This window comes from Lontra canadensis, unplaced genomic scaffold (genome assembly GCF_010015895.1).
Source record: "Lontra canadensis isolate GAN:19392208 unplaced genomic scaffold, GSC_riverotter_1.0 scaffold126, whole genome shotgun sequence".
In the NCBI taxonomy this organism is placed as follows: domain Eukaryota; kingdom Metazoa; phylum Chordata; class Mammalia; order Carnivora; family Mustelidae; genus Lontra; species Lontra canadensis.
In genome coordinates, this window is record NW_022631120.1 from 3,686,668 (window position 1) to 3,703,819 (window position 17,152).

The following is a 17,152-nucleotide window of genomic DNA, read 5'->3' on the forward strand; positions in this document are numbered from 1 at the left end:
TGTGCTTGCTGTCTCTCTCTCTCTCTCTCTCAGAGAAATAAATGAAATCTTAAAAAAAAAAAAAAATAAAGAATGCAGTCAGTAGAGTGACACGGCGCATCAGGAGAGTTTTTGCTCTCCATCGACTTCTTGAGTAAGCTTAAGCTATGAGTTATGCCGATTTCATCTCAGCAGTGTTTCCTCAACCTGTAAAGAAGAATACTGTTGGAAATATTATGGGATTCTTGCTTTGAAGTATACTGCACCGTGTATAATTCTTTGCCTTGTTACAGCAGTAATTGTAGTTTTAAAGTTTTATTCCTTAATCACAGTATAGTTTGCTGTTTAATTCTCGAGTGCTGACTACGTCCCTTTCTAAATGCTCAGAAATAATTCTGGAACTTGGTTGGGATTCCTTATAAAGCTAATTAGTGGATCTAAAAACTGTTCCTCTGCATCAGGGAACATTTGCCCATAGAAGCCCTTTCACTTGATTCCTCAAACATAGTCAAGAGTAGGACAGCCAGACACATCTTCTAAGTCTTCTTCTATATCGTAAGAAGGAAGCTGTATGGGTTAGAGACTCTGCTTCACTAAAAGGTGGAGTATAAGTTTATCTACTCTCCTTTTCCTTATCTTTGGCTCCAATTTCCTTTTAACCGTGTGTGTTCTGCACACTTTGAAGGGCAGACATTGTTCTCTTTGATGGCGCACCTGGAAAAACATTAATTCTCCTTCCTGTGAGTCTTTAAACATTTACCCCAAGCCGTGGGCCAAATCCTTCCTCCTTTCTTGATTCAGGCTCTTTACGTAGGAGCAAAATCTCTCTGTTCCTTAGCTCTAACTGTAGCTTAAGAAAAAGAAGCATTTTTTAAAATCTTTTTTATCTGTCTTTGAGTTTCACGTCAATATTTATCTTTCCTGGGTGTCCTGTCATTAGTACCATCCATCACGTTACACCAAGCCAAGCAGAACAAGGATGCTGGAGTTGTATGGAACATTCGCTGTGTTGCCAAATGCATCTTTTTGTAGATAGTTGTGACTGTATTAACATTATTTTAATTTTACTCAACTTTCTATCCCCACTAAGCCATGCTGCCTCTCTGGATCTCCAGAAATGGGATTTTGTTAATCATTTATTTGTTTTAACATTAACTTCTATACAATTTTAACACCATTCCGACAGTACCCAGAGTTTTCCCAGCACTGTTATAATTTCTAAGATATTGGAGGCGTTAAAAAAAAATTCTCTGCATTATCTCTTTTAGTTTTAGCTAGTACAACAGTACAAGTTGCCACAGTGATTTCATCCCTTTGTAAAATAGTACATGATTAGAAAAGTAATTGAATAATGTATGAAATCTCAGAAAGAGGGAAGGCAGATTACATATTGAACATTACATATATGATAGAAAGTTATGCAAACATTAAAATATTTATGAGAATGTTTAAATAATGTAATAACATATAATGAATGAAAATTATGTAAAGTGATATAATTGAAAGAGGGGAAGGTAACAAAATGTTTACTGGGTGTGTTTATGTGGGATTGAGGGATGGGGAGTGATGTATGTGCTTTTATCTCTATTACCCTAAGACAGGATTACTAGGTTTGTTTTCTTTTTGCTTTTTTTTTTTATTACAGAAACAATGAAGTAAATCCATTAGCATTATAAATGATGCAATCAAAATTATACTTACTAAACTGTGAAACTATCTTCCTCATAATTACTCGTTACTGTTAGTCCAATCAATGCCAGTGTTAGGTAGCTATGATTAAAATGTTAAGAGGTAGAGTTTTGAATGAAATTTTCAGTTTTGCTTATGTTCCGTGGTTTATTTAAGCTTTTAGCACATCTAATTTGGTCTTTTATATTTTCCTGAACACATTACCTCTCATATCATTGATTTTGATATACAGGCTCTCTTTCTTTTTCTCTCCTCCTCTTTTTCTCTGTCTCTATCCACCTACCCACCTCTCTGTCTGTGATGAAGACTGATAGATGATAGATGATACATAGATAGTTAGATAGATATTTACACAATATACAATATCAATGCTTTACTTTTCCTATTAGAGACTTACTATTTGTCCCAAGTACAAACTTCTGGAACGATATTCTAAGGCTATGGCCTAGGCCACTCAAAACTTATCTGAATGATACATATGGGATGTTCATATTAATCATGAAATGTTTTTTTCTGAACTTAGTACCTTCTCTGGTAAGTCCGAAGGCAAGTATATGATGCTGTAACAAGTGTTCTTGGGTCTCAGTCTTGCATTCTCATGAGAATTTTTAGACTTGTGCACCCTTTTGCAATCTTGGTTTATAGTTTTATGAAGACTTTTCTCACCTTCTTTAATTTTCATTTTAACTCTTCTGGTGAAAGTGGTCAGACCCCCTCTTAAACATGCTTGATAGCCCCTGAAATTACACTTTTTAAAATAGGAAATTATCGCACGATCTTAAGTGGGTGTTTCTCAAAAGCTAGTCTGAGTACCAATTTACTGTCTTGAGTATCAACCTGAGTATCAGCCTTCATAGGAGCCCCCCTTCCTATCCCTCCCCACAAAACCCAAACATTAATTATTGGTGACAAGACCCAGGAGTCTGCATTCTAACCACTCTCCTGGGGGTTCACTGTAACCAACGAAGTTTGAGACCCGTGCATTCAGCTCTCATTCAGACAACTAAAGTCCATTCTCTAGTGCTGTTTAGAGGGCCAACTTGCTGTCCTTGTCCTCCTCTTCTTTCTTCTCTCTCTGTTGGCCTCTCTGACATGTTTTCATGCCCATACTCGTGGACTTGAGTTAAAGTGAAGACAGAAAAAATGCCCCGTCCCAACGCTGTCCAACCGGGCTTTACAGAAAGCAGAAACATTCCAGCCCTCATGTGGTATAATTATTTGGTTTCTTATGGATTAGTTGATACTTCAAGGTGTGGAATACTGAAGGGCATGTCAAAACATGTTCTCACAAATACCCACCTCTTAATGAGTCATGTCATATTTTCAGAGAACAACTTGCACTGGATTCAGTATGATTCAAGTTCTTTTTTTTTTTTAATTTTTTTTCTTTTTTTTTTTTAGTATTTCTTATATTTCAGTTTCAGGAACTATGATAATTTTAGATTATCTATTTCACGGAATTTAGATCTCTTTAAAAACGGTTTTTAACTATGAGCTATGCCTGAAACAAATCGGATACTATATGTCAAATATATTCCCATGAAGAAAGATGTGATGGTCCCTATAAAGGAACATAAAGAATTTTATAGAGAAAAACACAAAAAGTGAAGTTACACCTATAGTATGATTATAACTATATAATAAAAGAGGGAAAATGCACAGAAAAAAAAAACGGATACATTATTAGTAAGAGTTGTCTTTCACTGATGGTAGTATTATTTTTTCTTTCCCTTTCTCTCTCTTCCTTCTCTGTATTTCTGTCTATTCTTTACTGAAGACATATTATCATTCTATATCTATATATTTTATATAGATTATATATACCAATATATATCTATATCTATATCTATATATATCAATATAGACATATTAGATGAAGACATAAACTTGACGATTTGAAAAGTCCTCTAAATCTCAGAATTAAATTAGGGAGTAACCACAATCTCATTTTTTCTCTTCACCCTACTATGCCTAGAGAGCCTATGTTGAGAATTTGGAAAATTGTTAGCATATAAATAAACCAAATGTTAACCTGCAAATAGGTGTGTTTTTGTTTTTGTTTTTGTTGTTGTTGTTTTTAAGGAATACATCATTGTTTCAGGGTTTTTTGAAATTTGGGAGAAAGGAAAAAAAAAATCATACCAGCTAATCAATAAGAATTATGAGCGCTAGCATACACTTTTCCAATTTATTTTTTGCACATATTCTGTACATTCAGTTTGATTTGATAAGTGGTTTTTAAAATTTAAATTTGCAGTGAATACTTTGCTGCTTTATCATAAACTTTTTATGGAGATACTTTGGCTGACTGCCTGTTCAACCTTTCTAGGATTTATGCTGTGGGTTATATAGCCATTGTCCTCCTATGAATTTTGAGCTTGTATTGATGTTTTTTTAAAATGTCATAAATTATTTTTAAATTATTCTTAACATTATTTTAATTTTTATTTAATAAAAATATTTTTAATTAAAAAATTACATTTTAAAATTATTTTTAGGGGTGCCTGGGTGGCTCAGTGTGTTAAAGCCTCTGCCTTTGGCTCAGGTTATGATCCCAGGGTCCTGGGATTGAGTTCCGCGTCGGGCTCTCTGCTTGGCGAGGAGCCTGCTTCCTCCTCTCTTTCTGCCTGCCTCTCTGCCTGCTTGTGATCTTTGTCTGTCAAATAAATAAATAAAATCTTAAAAAAAATTATTTTTAATGTCATAAATTATTTTAATTATTAAATTATTTATCTTTAAATTTACTCTATGTCATTATTTTTAAAATTTTAATAATGTCATAACTTATTTTTTTAATTTTAATTAAAAAAGTTTTTTATTTTTTTAATAGATCATGTCTATTTCTCTCTTGACCTCTCAGCTTCCTACCCCCATTCTTTCTCTTTCTTTTGTATCTTAAAGATTATTATCTTAGGCTAGTTTCTGAGTGGTGGCATTATGGAAGCAAAGGGAATTAACATTTTTTAAAGGCTCCTAACACACACTGAATTTTTTTTTTTTTAAAGGAGTTTACAGATTGAAATTCCTACTGGTAGCATGGAAGAGTGATCTGGAAACTTAAAATTTCGAAATTGGAGATTCTTTTGCCGTGTTTGTTTTTTCTGAGTGTGTCATCATATTGACTGGTACCTTGTTATAGACAAGTCAGAGCAGACTTTTACATAAAATCTGAAAAGTTGGTCTTTTGGGGACATTTGCTAATAGATGACCCAACCTAAGAGATTTGGGAAATAATGATGTTTTCTTTTGTTGACGTTTTTGAGAGCCAATTCAGCCAGCCAGGATTTTTAAGGTACAGTGAATGTCAGATCAGAATGTCCATGTATGTTGTAAATTGAGGGTATGTTTTAAGGTCAAAGGGGCAGTCTAGCTAAATTTTATATAGCTATAATCATACCACAACTTTTTAATAGACACCACTGTAGTTGCCTGGCACCAACAGACAACTTTGAATAGCTCTAAGCCAAATACTATGAGAATTGTTGAATTTTTATTCCCAATAGTAAATGAAAATTGTATCCATTTATCAGCACCTGGGTGGCTCAGTCGGTCAAGTTTCATGGGCTCGAGTCCCACATGGGGCTCCCTGCTCAGCGGGGGGTCTGCTTCTCCCTCTTCCCCCTGCTCATGCACTCACTCTCTCTCTCTCCTGTTCTCTCTCAAATGACAACAATCTTTAAAAAAAAAAATTGTATCCATTTTTATGTTTTGTATTCTAAGACATCACAATCCAAATTTTCTTAAGTCTCAGAAATGTTAAGGCTGGTTTCTTCTCCTTGTGAAAATTCCTGGTGGGGTAGTTTTCCTGGTATCAGACATCAATCATTCTTTGCCATGACAACAGCTCATATCCCAGGGGATCATCCACTCAGATCTGTCTCCTTTTCTGTAAAAAAAAAAATGAAGTCAGTACTTAAACTTGTTCTGCCGTGGACTTTATGTATGGGTTTGGCTTTGGGTGCTTTTTGGGTGGACATTGCTCTGGATGGATCAGCCAGTTCACGGAAGATTCTACCATTGACCCACCCTCATGAGCCTATAAAACAGGAAGCTAAACCTGAGAGGCCTCAAGCTACTTTTTTTTTTTTTTTTTAATGTATTTTTCAACTCCTACAAAGGAGTACATAGCAGGGTCCAGAAAGGTCATCCTTCTAACCACAAAGACAACCCATACCACAAATGGAGATAAGCCGGCACTCGCTCTTGAGAAAGATCATTCTAATCCACTAAGATGTGTTTCACAGAATCATTCACAGTTGAGGAAAAAAGGGGTTAGTGCACTCTTTAAGAAGGTGAGCTTTGCTATCAGACCTGAATTTGAATTTTGTGTCGTAGCGTGGTAACCTGGGGCAAATAAGCACTCAAAGGAGGGATTCCATCTGTCCAAAGAGCACAAAGTGAGATCGTTCATATGAACTTGGAGAAGACTGTTTTTGCACATAACATGTGTTCAGTAAAGGATCTTACTTTTATATTAAATTTCTTATTTAAATTGCATGTTTTATTTTTATAACAGTAATCCAAAACAACTTCACATAAATATTACTGTAGGCAGATAACATTACTGTGATCTTAACCTATTGCAAAGTATTTCAGACTATTGGGGTGTGCTAAGAATTACTCCTTAGCCTTAGATTTTAGTTCCTACTAAAATTAGAATGTGTATCATAAGATTATTTATATTGTAAAACTTAACAGAAATCTTTTTCACTTAGGACTGTTTTCCAGTTTCTAGGTTAGAGTCTCATGCACCAGATAATTTTTAGGAGAATATTTTTTTTTTAAAGATTTTATTTATTTATTTGACAGAGAGAGAGATCACAAGTAGGCAGAGAGGCAGGCAGAGAGAGAGAGAGAGAGGGAAGCAGGCTCCCTGCTGAGCAGAAAGCCCAATGCAGGACTCGATCCCAGGACCCTGAGATCATGACCTGAGGGCAGCGGCTTAAACCACTGAGCCACCCAGGTGCCCTTTTTAGGAGAATATTAAGATGGAGGGCCTTAGTCAGTCTTTGCTGACCTGGGGAATCATAGCAAAATGAAGCTGAGAATTAATGTTTTGTTGACGAGCGTGATCCCAGTGCTATGTAAGAATTAATAAAACCGAGGACGAAGAGGCTAAAAATAACTAAGGATATAACTTTTCAACTATTTACTGTGATTCAGACCTAATTAATACAATGAGGAACGAATTATCCTCTGTTTCTTTGTGAATGTGATGTTTAAAGGGAAGAAAAAGATAGAGGTCAAGTACATTTGAAATCCAGGATTATACACTTGGAGACCTGAAAATCTTCATGCTCCCAGTCTGTTAGTCCATTAATTATAGGTGATGAACTTTAAAAGGAATTAAGCCAATTAGTTCTTATAGTGCCAATCTAAAAGGCTTTAGAGAGTAGCTGTTAGCTTGAGGAGAGTTTAGAAAACACTGTAATCAATTCTTAGATTATCTGAGATTTTATTTTTTTATTTCCTTAGGCCATGTGAGACCCCACATTGAAAACATTTCTTGTTTCTTGAAAGCTCTTCATCTTTCGTGGCTGAATATTGAACCCCCAGCGAAAGAATTTTCTGTTTATAGCATTCAACTAGTTTTTTGGCAAAGGTCACAAAGTAATAAATTGAGAATTTAACTTCTGTTGGACTAAAAACTAAGGAAATGAATTTCTATCTCTATAACCATAAATCTACTTTGGTACTGGCCATAGAGTCTAAAACAAATGACCACTTTCCATGTCACATGTCAAACATGGATTGTTCACAGGTGGCCAGAGTGAACATTTGGCTCTTGGTTGGATTAATAAGCAATCAGGGTTGCAGGGTTTTTTTTTTTTTTTCTTTTCTTTTTTTCCTCCAGCCTACTTATTCCCATGGGATATTATTTGGCTCCTACATAGATTTTTGGAAGGTAATCCAATGATGCTTTGATACGTAATTTAAAAAAAAAGTCTCTTAGTGAAAGTTTTAAAAGTCCTTTATTGTAGTTCTCATGGTATGATACTTAGTTTTTGGTCATAGATCACTCAAAATGGAAAAATAAAGTCACACCTGATTTATACTCTAAGGGACTGCTCCCTCTTGCAGTGGTTCTTAAAAGTGCCTGAATTTAAAATCACCCGGAACCTTTGCTGAAAAACTGAAATTGTCTTCACTATGGATTCAGATGGATTCAGAATTACTAATCCTTGAATGGGACCAGGAATCCAAGCTTTTGCAAGGCAGCTCAGGGCTTACTTGGATAGGATGAGTTTGAGCCATGTCTTAACTGACAAGCAGTGAAGTCTAAGTGGGTAGTTGATAGAAGTCAGTAACTTATATTTTATTATTATTTTTTTAAAATTTTAATTCAGTTAGCCAACAGACAGTACATCACTAGTTTCAGATGTAATGTTCAATAATTCATCAGTTGTGTATAACTTATATTTTAGATGACAAAGTACATCCCTGATCCCTTGAGCTCAGACGTGCTCACACTAATTGTGGTGAACGATGGCCGCCACGATAGATAGAACATTGGGCGTAAGGAGCCACCACCCAACTGCAAAGCTTAAGGGAAGTGACACAAATGTCCTAACACCTCATTCTTTTTGAGTAAGAAAACCCACCAAGCTCTGAAGCAGTTCCTTTAAAAAACCTGTGGCGTTCCTATTGCCTGAAGAAACATGCCTGTTTTTTTTTTTTTCTCTTCATGTAGAGCTGTGTGTAAGAGAAGCTGTGTTTCCACTCTGCTTCTCCTGAAGAAAGTAAAGCCCCAGAGATAAATATTGTGAAATTCCTCAGCTGGTAGAATAGCAGACTATGAAGGAATAAATGCAAGCAGGTGAGAATATGAGAAATGGTTGTAGATACTCTTTTTCATGAAATATTTGAGCCTAGATTAAATTAGGTTAATGTTTCAGTTGACCGAAGAGGACATTCCTTCTTAACTATATTTTAAGCACAGATCGTCAGTTTTGTCACATGTCTTTCATTTTTGTCCCCTTTGAATTGTACCACAGTGCCTCTTTCATCCCTATTTCTCTCCTCTTTGTTTCTTTTTCTCTTTGCCATTTCTCCTCCCTCCACTCTTTCTTCATACTTGATTTTCTCATTTACGCTATTCTGGATACCTCTTCCCTTACCCTCTTTGGTTTTCTCTTTCAGATGATGCAACCATACGGCCCTAACCAGTCAGAGACCATCTTTCATTCGAAGATCAGCTTAAGTGCCTAGGAAAGTGGTTATAAAATAACTCGTCTGGAAACCTGAGTTTGAAGATGCTTTCTGTGAATGTTGTTTTCTAGAGTTAACAGAAAGTGATTGAATGGATTGTTTAAAAGTTTTTATTAAAATTCCAGTCAGTTAACATACAATATAATATTAGTTTCAGAGTAGAATTTAGCGATTCTTCACGTTCATGCATCAGCCTGTGCTTACCACAAGTGCCCTCCTTAATCCCTATCACTTACTTCTTCCATCCCCTTGCCCACCTCCCATCTGGTAACCTTCAGTTTTTTTCTCTAGAGTTAAGAATCTGCTTCTTGGTTTTCCTCCCTTTCCAGCACCCCCTCATATGCTCATTTGATTCTTAAATTCCACATATGGGTGAAATCAGAATATTTGTCTTTCTCTGACTTACTTCTTTTACTATTATACTCTCTAGCTCCATTCATGTCTTTGCAAATGATAAGATTTCATTCTTTTTTTTATGGCTGAGTAATATTCCTGTGTGTGTGTGTGTGTGTGTGTGTGTGTTTGTGTGTATGTACACACAGCCCACATCTTTTTTTTTTTTTTTAAGATTTTATTTATTTGACAGAGACACAGTGAGAGAGGGAGCACAAGCAGGGAGAGTGGGAAGGGGAGAAGGAATCGGCTTCCTGTCAAGCAGGGAGTCCAATGCAGAGCTCTATCCCAGGACCCCGGATCATGACCCGAGCTGAAGGCAGATTCTTAACTACTGAGCCACCCAGGAGCCCCCCACATCTTCTTTATCCATTCATTTGCCAATGGGGGACACTTGGGCTATTTCCATAATTGGGCTATTGTAAAGAATATTGTTATAAACATCAGGGTACATGTATTCCTTTGAGATTGTGTTTTTATATCCTTTGGGTAAGTACCTAGTAGTGTAATTATTGATCGTAGGGTAGTTCTAGTTTTAACTTTTTATTTACTTTTTTTTAGAATATAATTTTTTAAAAGATTTTATTTATTTGGCAGCCAGAGATCACAAATAGACAGAAAGGCAGGCAGAGATAGAGGAGGAAGCAGGCTTCCTGCTGAGCAGAGATCCCGACGTGGGACTCGATCCCGACCTTGAGATCATGACCTGAGCTGAAGGCAGAGACTTTAACCCACTGAGCCACTCAGGCGCCCTTAGTTTTAACTTTTTATTGGATGGATTGAATGGAGCTGTTGCAGTTCTCCTTTTATGTCCTCCAAGTTCATGTCTGAATCATCCCAGTGGACTTCTCTTCTTCACTCCTAGTCATCTTGGGCTTTGTGTCCTCCTCTGAGCTGCTTTATTCTTGGTGGATGGGAGTGGGTGGTGGGTGGTCCAGACGTATTTCTGCACTTAAATTCCCATCCCGTACTTTCCGGTGTCGAGGCAGTAACTCTGTCATCACTCACCTCCCTCTTGCCTCAGCATCTTATTTTTCAGATACTTGTTAAAAAATTGCTCTTTATGGAGGAACCAGATAATCCTTAAACTAAATTCTAAGCCATGTTTTGCCTTGGATACTTCTACCTTGCTTGGCGATGGAGTTTTTTGTCAGATATTGTCTTTCTCTCAACAATGCCCCTCCCCCACACTCGGCTTTTCAGTGTTAAAATTTAAAAAAAAATGTAGATAAACTTTGGGCTGTTTCCTGACTTAATTTCTTCATTATAGGCTTGAAGTGTGCCCCTTCTATTTGCTGACCAGTCTGTTCTACAGAGGAAAGGAAGCATTTGGGAGGAAAGTAGATAGTTGTAAAACAGAGAAGGAAGGAGTCACAGACTTGAGAAATCATCCATGAAGAAATCTGCTAAGACCCCACTCGGGATTATATTAACAGGGGAAGAGTAAAAAGTAAAGTCTTTAACGGGGTTTACCTCATTAGTGAAAAGACTGTTAGGAAAAAGAGAATTTCAAGGAACTAGGTGGTTGAGAGGGTTAAGATAGTCAACAGAGAGTAAGTGAAGATTTCAATTTAAGATTGTAATACTACATGGACTTGAACTGAAGTTTTAAAGTTTCAGAGCCAGAATATTGGGTTGTCTTAGAGATGTCAGTTAAATTAGGTTAATGTTTCAGTTGACCGAAGAGGACATTCCTTCTTAACTATATTTTAAGCACAGATCATCAGTTTTGTCACATGTCTTTCATTTTTGTCCCCTTTGAATTGTACCACAGTGCCTCTTTCATCCCTATTTCTCTCCTCTTTGTTTCTTTTTCCCTTTGCCATTTCTCCTCCCTCCACTCTTTCTTCATACTTGATTTTCTAAAATCCGAGAGCGAGGATGAACCCAAATTGTTCCCATGGATCCTAAAGTCCTTTATGGAAAAACGGTCTGATTTGCTGCAAGACTAGGCCATGTGGACTGTTGTGTATTCTGCCTACTTATCATTCTTTATAAGCCTTCAGACATTAAGTCTTTGCGTTAAAAGATGTGAGTTACAGAGGGCTATAAAGTTCCCCAGCTGTACTGAGGAATGTTTTATGTAAGTGGGTATTTGTTTCTTTAATCATCTAGAAAAAGTTGTCGTCATACCAGGTCAACCAGCTTTTCTTGGTCTTTCTTATGACAGACTACTGAACCGTTGAAGCGTACAAGATATATGAGAATGCATTTTTATTATTCTGTGAACAGTACTAGAGTTTAGTGTCTAAAACATAGACTTCAAAAAAGGAAGAAATACAGACTTCCACATTTAACACATCCTCTTTTTTTTTTTTTTTTTTTTTAAGCATTTTGTCTCTTTATTTGACAGAGAGACACAGCTCAAGAGGGAACACAAGCAGGGGGAGTTGGAGAGGGAGAAGCAGGCTTCCCACCAAGCAGGGAGCCAGATGTGGGGCTCAATTCCAGGACCCTGGGATCATGACCTGAGCCAAAGGCAGATGCTTAACAACTGGGCCACCCAGGTGCCCCTTAACACATCCTCTTGCAACAATTTTACCACTGACTAACCATCTCACAAGCTGCTTCACATTTTCCTTTGCCTTCCGTTGTATGAGAGTGCAGTCCATTTCCTACTCACCCTTGGATCATACGTAGGAGGAAGCTGTATTTGCTCAAACATGTTGTAGAACAAAGATTCCTCAGTACTTAGGTTCTCTATTCCCAGACTCTGGGCTACCTCTCTTGTCTCTCTCCCCAAAGTCTTCTCTTTGTTCTTCCCTTACATAAGCACTGTTCTCTGACGTTTGTTTCTCTGAATACCTTTTCAACTTGACATTCAGCAAGAGCTAAACATCAAGAGAAAGGGAGGAGAAGATAGATGGTGTTATCCATTAGGAAAATGAGGACCCCAGATCTAAACTATATCGGAAAAATTTAAACCTACTGCCATACGTTTCTATAGAGAGCATTTGTATTTCTTCCCCTTGTTAAACACAGAGGTTAGGTGAAAGGTAGAATAATTAAATTAGAAATTCTTTAGAGGAAAGGGAGAAGAGAAAAGAAAAAACAATCCTCAGAATGCTGTCATCAATGAAACCATAAAACTGCAAGGAGCAAAGACTATATAGAGGTCAGGGGAAATGGAGCATGGGTCACAGAGAAAAAAATCCCCCAAGGAGTCATATTTCAGACAACTGCTGTTTGGATAAAACCACGTCTGGGCCCATGCTTCAACTTTATCTTTAGTTACTGGTGTTTCTTACGAGATCCAGTATTGGGGGGGGCAGCATAAAATAATAATAATAATAGTAATAATAATAGTAATGATAATAATAGTAATAATGATGATGATGTTGTCTCCATTATATAGAACTTAACATTTTCAGAAAATTCTCTCTCCATTAATCCTGTGATGAAGTCACATCTTGGAACCACGCTCATGAAAAAACTGCGAAGATCTTTCCACATTTGTCTTAGGCAAATGCTTCTCTTTGTTTTCTCATTTACAAATAGGGAAACCAAGGCACAATGGAATGAAATGCAGCTAAAATTAGTCATCGGTGAGATGAGCGCCCCTCCCCTTCCTGGCACGGTCTGAAAGGTGCAGGGACCTCAAGACCTGGTCACTTTCTGAGGTAAGATCTGCAGGTTAGAGTCCGACTCGTTAAAATGATTTTGCCAGATGTTCTGGTCTGTCTGTTGGCAAAGTTACATGGGGAAATTTGTAATAAGACAATTGCCCAAATGGTTATTACTCTGTTGCTTTTGTGACCTCAAAGGGGTATTACCCACAGAGGGATCATTACCCAAAATACAATGTGTGGGAGAATGAATCTGAGAGCCACTGGAAAGAAATGTGGCATGAAAACAAGAGGACTGTTGGTGCCACCCATTGCTTTCTGACTTCTAGTTGCTTCCAGACAGCTGCGAGAGGCCCCAGTAGATTCGCTGTGTGGCTGTGATGTCTGTGAGTAGATTCTGTGTTAATTCTGTGTCTGAGATGTGGGCTTGCTCCACACCCATTAAGGCTGCACTTCTGTTGTATAACATTAGAAATTTTCTAAGTTGGGCTTCCATGCTTTGTAACTTGAGAAAAAGCTACAGATCGAGTAGATCCTTGGTTGGATTCTCCTAGAACTGTGTACATACAGTAAGATTATTCCTGAACAGTCTTTGTTACTAACTGAAATCAACACACATAATGAGAATTTGGCATCAGGAAGATGTTCAAAAATGGCTTCATGTTTTAAGAGGTGGGAATAAAGTTGGAAACTCTCAGACAATTGAAAGTCACTCAGCTGCCTTTTAAAATCTTCTTATTGGATTAAGTTACGTGTTCTACACACATCTCAGTTTTAAAACTTTTGGCTTCTTTGAGTCATGTCAAAATTAGCTGAAGAAGTAAGTCTAGCTCTTACACAATAGGTATAGAATGTGTGGTAGAAGAGCTGAATGCCCCCCCAATTTTCCTTAATTTTCATAATTCTGGTCACATAATTCATTCAAGATCACGTTAGGCGATTTCTAAAACAACAAATGGAAAGAAGCAGGAAAAAGTCAACTATAACTCCTATTTCCTACCCCACCTCCCATTGTTAAAACTTTTGACTTCATGGTATGATTCCTTCCATTCATTTTAGTGTGTGTGTGTGTGTGTGTGTGTGTGTGTGTGAGACTTTTAAGGTTGACATTATGGTATATATTAACTGTTAATCTGCCAAAATCTTCTATGTTTCTGAATGCCAACTGTCCAACCTGAAAAATGGTAACAACACTTGCCCACTTCATTGTTTTTTCCTGAGGGTCCGATAGTAGTACATTGTGTCCTGTAGAAGTTTCATGGGTATCAATACAAGGTTTACTTTCTCTCCATTCTTATTCTCATCTATGTGAGGTTGAATCTTTCTGTCTCTTTAATGTTTGAGGCGGTCTTGACTACACTGTGGTTATTTTCTGCTAAAAATGTCAGTGTAGTTCAGTTTTAAACTAGGGATAAAACTTCAGGTCTTACAAATGATAAGGAATGGTCTGCACTTCTACGAGTCCAGTCAGGGAGCAGGGAGAAATGATGGAGATGAAAAACACAGCCGGTACGTATCTTGGCTTTGGGACCTTCTTCTCATATTCTTGTCCTAGCTAAAACCAGTTGCCCACCATGAGTGTCTTCATTGTGACACTCATTCAAACGTTTGCTTTCTCAGTGGGTCCTCCTCCGTGCTTCTCATGGTGTCTACAGGATTTTCCCATTGCTGGTTTCGTTTGACTCTATTCTTACTTCTTCCATTGCCTTCAAACTCCACCAACGGCTGACTCTTAAGAGTTTCTAGTTCCTGGAGTTCCCTTACCTCGTATGAAATTCAGTAAAGTTGGAGGGGAGGGTTGGGCGAGATTCTAGTCAGACTGTGCTGGGATGTTCCTAGATCACTTTTCCCCCAAAATAATAGTCCTGGCTGCTTGTCTGGTGGATAGCCATGTCACACAGACTTGTAAAGTTGTGGCCTATATGATTGTGTGGACGAGAGGGAATTCTTATCTTCATTTGCAACAGAAACATCTCAAGAAATAGACTAATAATGGTTGGAGCTTAGAGCCTATCAGGTGTGACCTTCAGCCCTGGTCCCTCAGCTTCCTACTTTTTAAGTATGTGACCTTAAGAATATTGCAGAAATCCTCTGGCATTCAATTTTGAGAACTTCTTAACTGTATTTTGTGAATAAGAAAGGCCAAAGGATTGACATAAGGATTCAGTGATGTGTGGTGTTATCATAAATGTCTGTAGATCACTTCTTCCATCTCCTTGTTGATTTTACAAGAAAGCATGCAACATAAGGCTTTCCTTTCTCTTTCCTTGTGTTTTTCTCCCTCCCCTCTTCCTTCCTTCCATTGTTGGGGAATATAAACAGAAAGGTATTTAGGTAAATGGGTACATGAAGTGAGGGAGGGGTGCCAGGAGATAAGCAAGGGTACCATTGTGCTATAATAGCCAATCATTTACACTTGATGGGTCCCAAACACAGAACTTTCCATGCCTTCACTGGAGTCAGGATCTTTGAGAGTTGGTTTGGAGAGAGCTCAATGATTGGAGAGGTGTACCGAAAAAGGAGATTGGTCCCATTTGTTGTAAAGGATACAGTCTCAAGATTAAAGGATGGGATCACATAGACTAAAAATCCATTTCAAGTGACAGGAATCTAAAATCTATACAAATAAATTCACAGAGATTGTTTTCAAATAAATCTTAAAGAAGTTTGCAATTTCCTGGTTACAGACAATTCAGAGTCCTGTGTTCATTCACTTTAATATTTATAAGAAATAGGTAAGGCAGAAGTTAGAAAGTAAAGAGTGAGAATTGAATCCCCAGTATTCCGAGAAGCACATTAAGACTTGTATTAACTGCCTTCGGAATCCATTTTTTGATAGAAAAACCCAAGCTGAAAGTTTTTCCAAGTTGCCCAAATAACTGTACTGGCAATAAACTTTAGCATTGTTTTTCCCTCAGGGAAAATTATGCTGAGTGTGTTTGATAGAATTTTATATTGAGAAATAGGGAAGCAGGGGAAGCCAAGGGGGAAGGGATGATGAGAAGAAGAGAGAATTAACACATAGCAGAAGCATTAAAGCTTTAACTTAAATACGAATGATTTTCCGACTGTTGGAGAATACAAGGGTGATAGTCATAATTGCCCAGCTGTTGTTCGCAGAGCATCACAGCTGCACATAAGTGACTATACAGATAGGGAATTTTATTGTCTTTTTCTTCAATTCTTATGTGACTCGGGGTCAGGGGTGGATATTATTTTACCCTTGAACGAAAGGAAGAAAAACAATGTTTTTCTTAAAGGTTTAGACAATTGAAAGAAACGAGAGAATTCAGCTCCTTCTTCACATCCTTTGGTTGCAATTCTGATTCAAAGAACAATTCATTATACCTGTCTCATTAACACCATTAGAATGCTCGAACTCTGGATTTTTGAAAGGCTGTAAGCCGTGTAGATGTTGAAGAAAATAATCTGTCATGTGTCTTCATTTTTCCCCTCCAGTGAACTACTGAAGAAATGAAAATGGAGGAAGATTTTTTTCCTTTATTTGAAATGAACAGTACTTTCTGGCCTGCGGTCTGTGTAGCAGTAAAAATGAAGAGGTAGTGAAGGGATGCTCTGATTAAAAAAGAGTTCGGTGGACATAAAATAAGCCTCATACCTGAATTGGAGAGCTATGTGGCCGGCATAGGCGATGGGCTGTGTGACCTAGAAGTGAAGCGATTCCTGTGCAGGGCTGGTCTGTGGAAGAGAACTAACATCTCTCCTGTCCACAGAGGAGAAAACTTTAACATCCTATCTAGTTACATTCTGAGGTCCTTTTCTCCTAAACTGTTTCCGGATTTACTCCTTCATAATTTTCTTCTTTAGTTTGAAACAAACCAATCTGATTTTTTTTTTTTTTTCTAGTAGGCTCCTTTTGCTTGCTACTGATTTCATACCAACTTGTAATTAGAGATCTTCGTGAATCGACAATGGGGTTACAAGTTGATCAACCCAGAGTTAAGTTGAAAATATCTTAAGTTGAAATGCACTTCAGACACCTAACCTACTGAATGTCATTATCTTAGCCTTGCCTACCGTAAATGTACTCAGAACATTTACGTTAGCCTACGAATGGGCAAAATAATCTAATGCAAAGCCTATTTTATTACAGTGTGTTGAGAATCCCATGTAGTTAATGCTTGAATAGAAAGTGAAAAACAGAAAGGTTAGAAGTGTATCACTTGTTTACCCTCCGTTGGGGACTGTCTGTATTTCTGGTTTTCTTTTCTCAGTTTGCATATAACTTTGTTTTCATTGACTATTCAAAGTACTTTCATTGCTTATAAAGAGTTCAGGAAAACTGTGGCCATCTT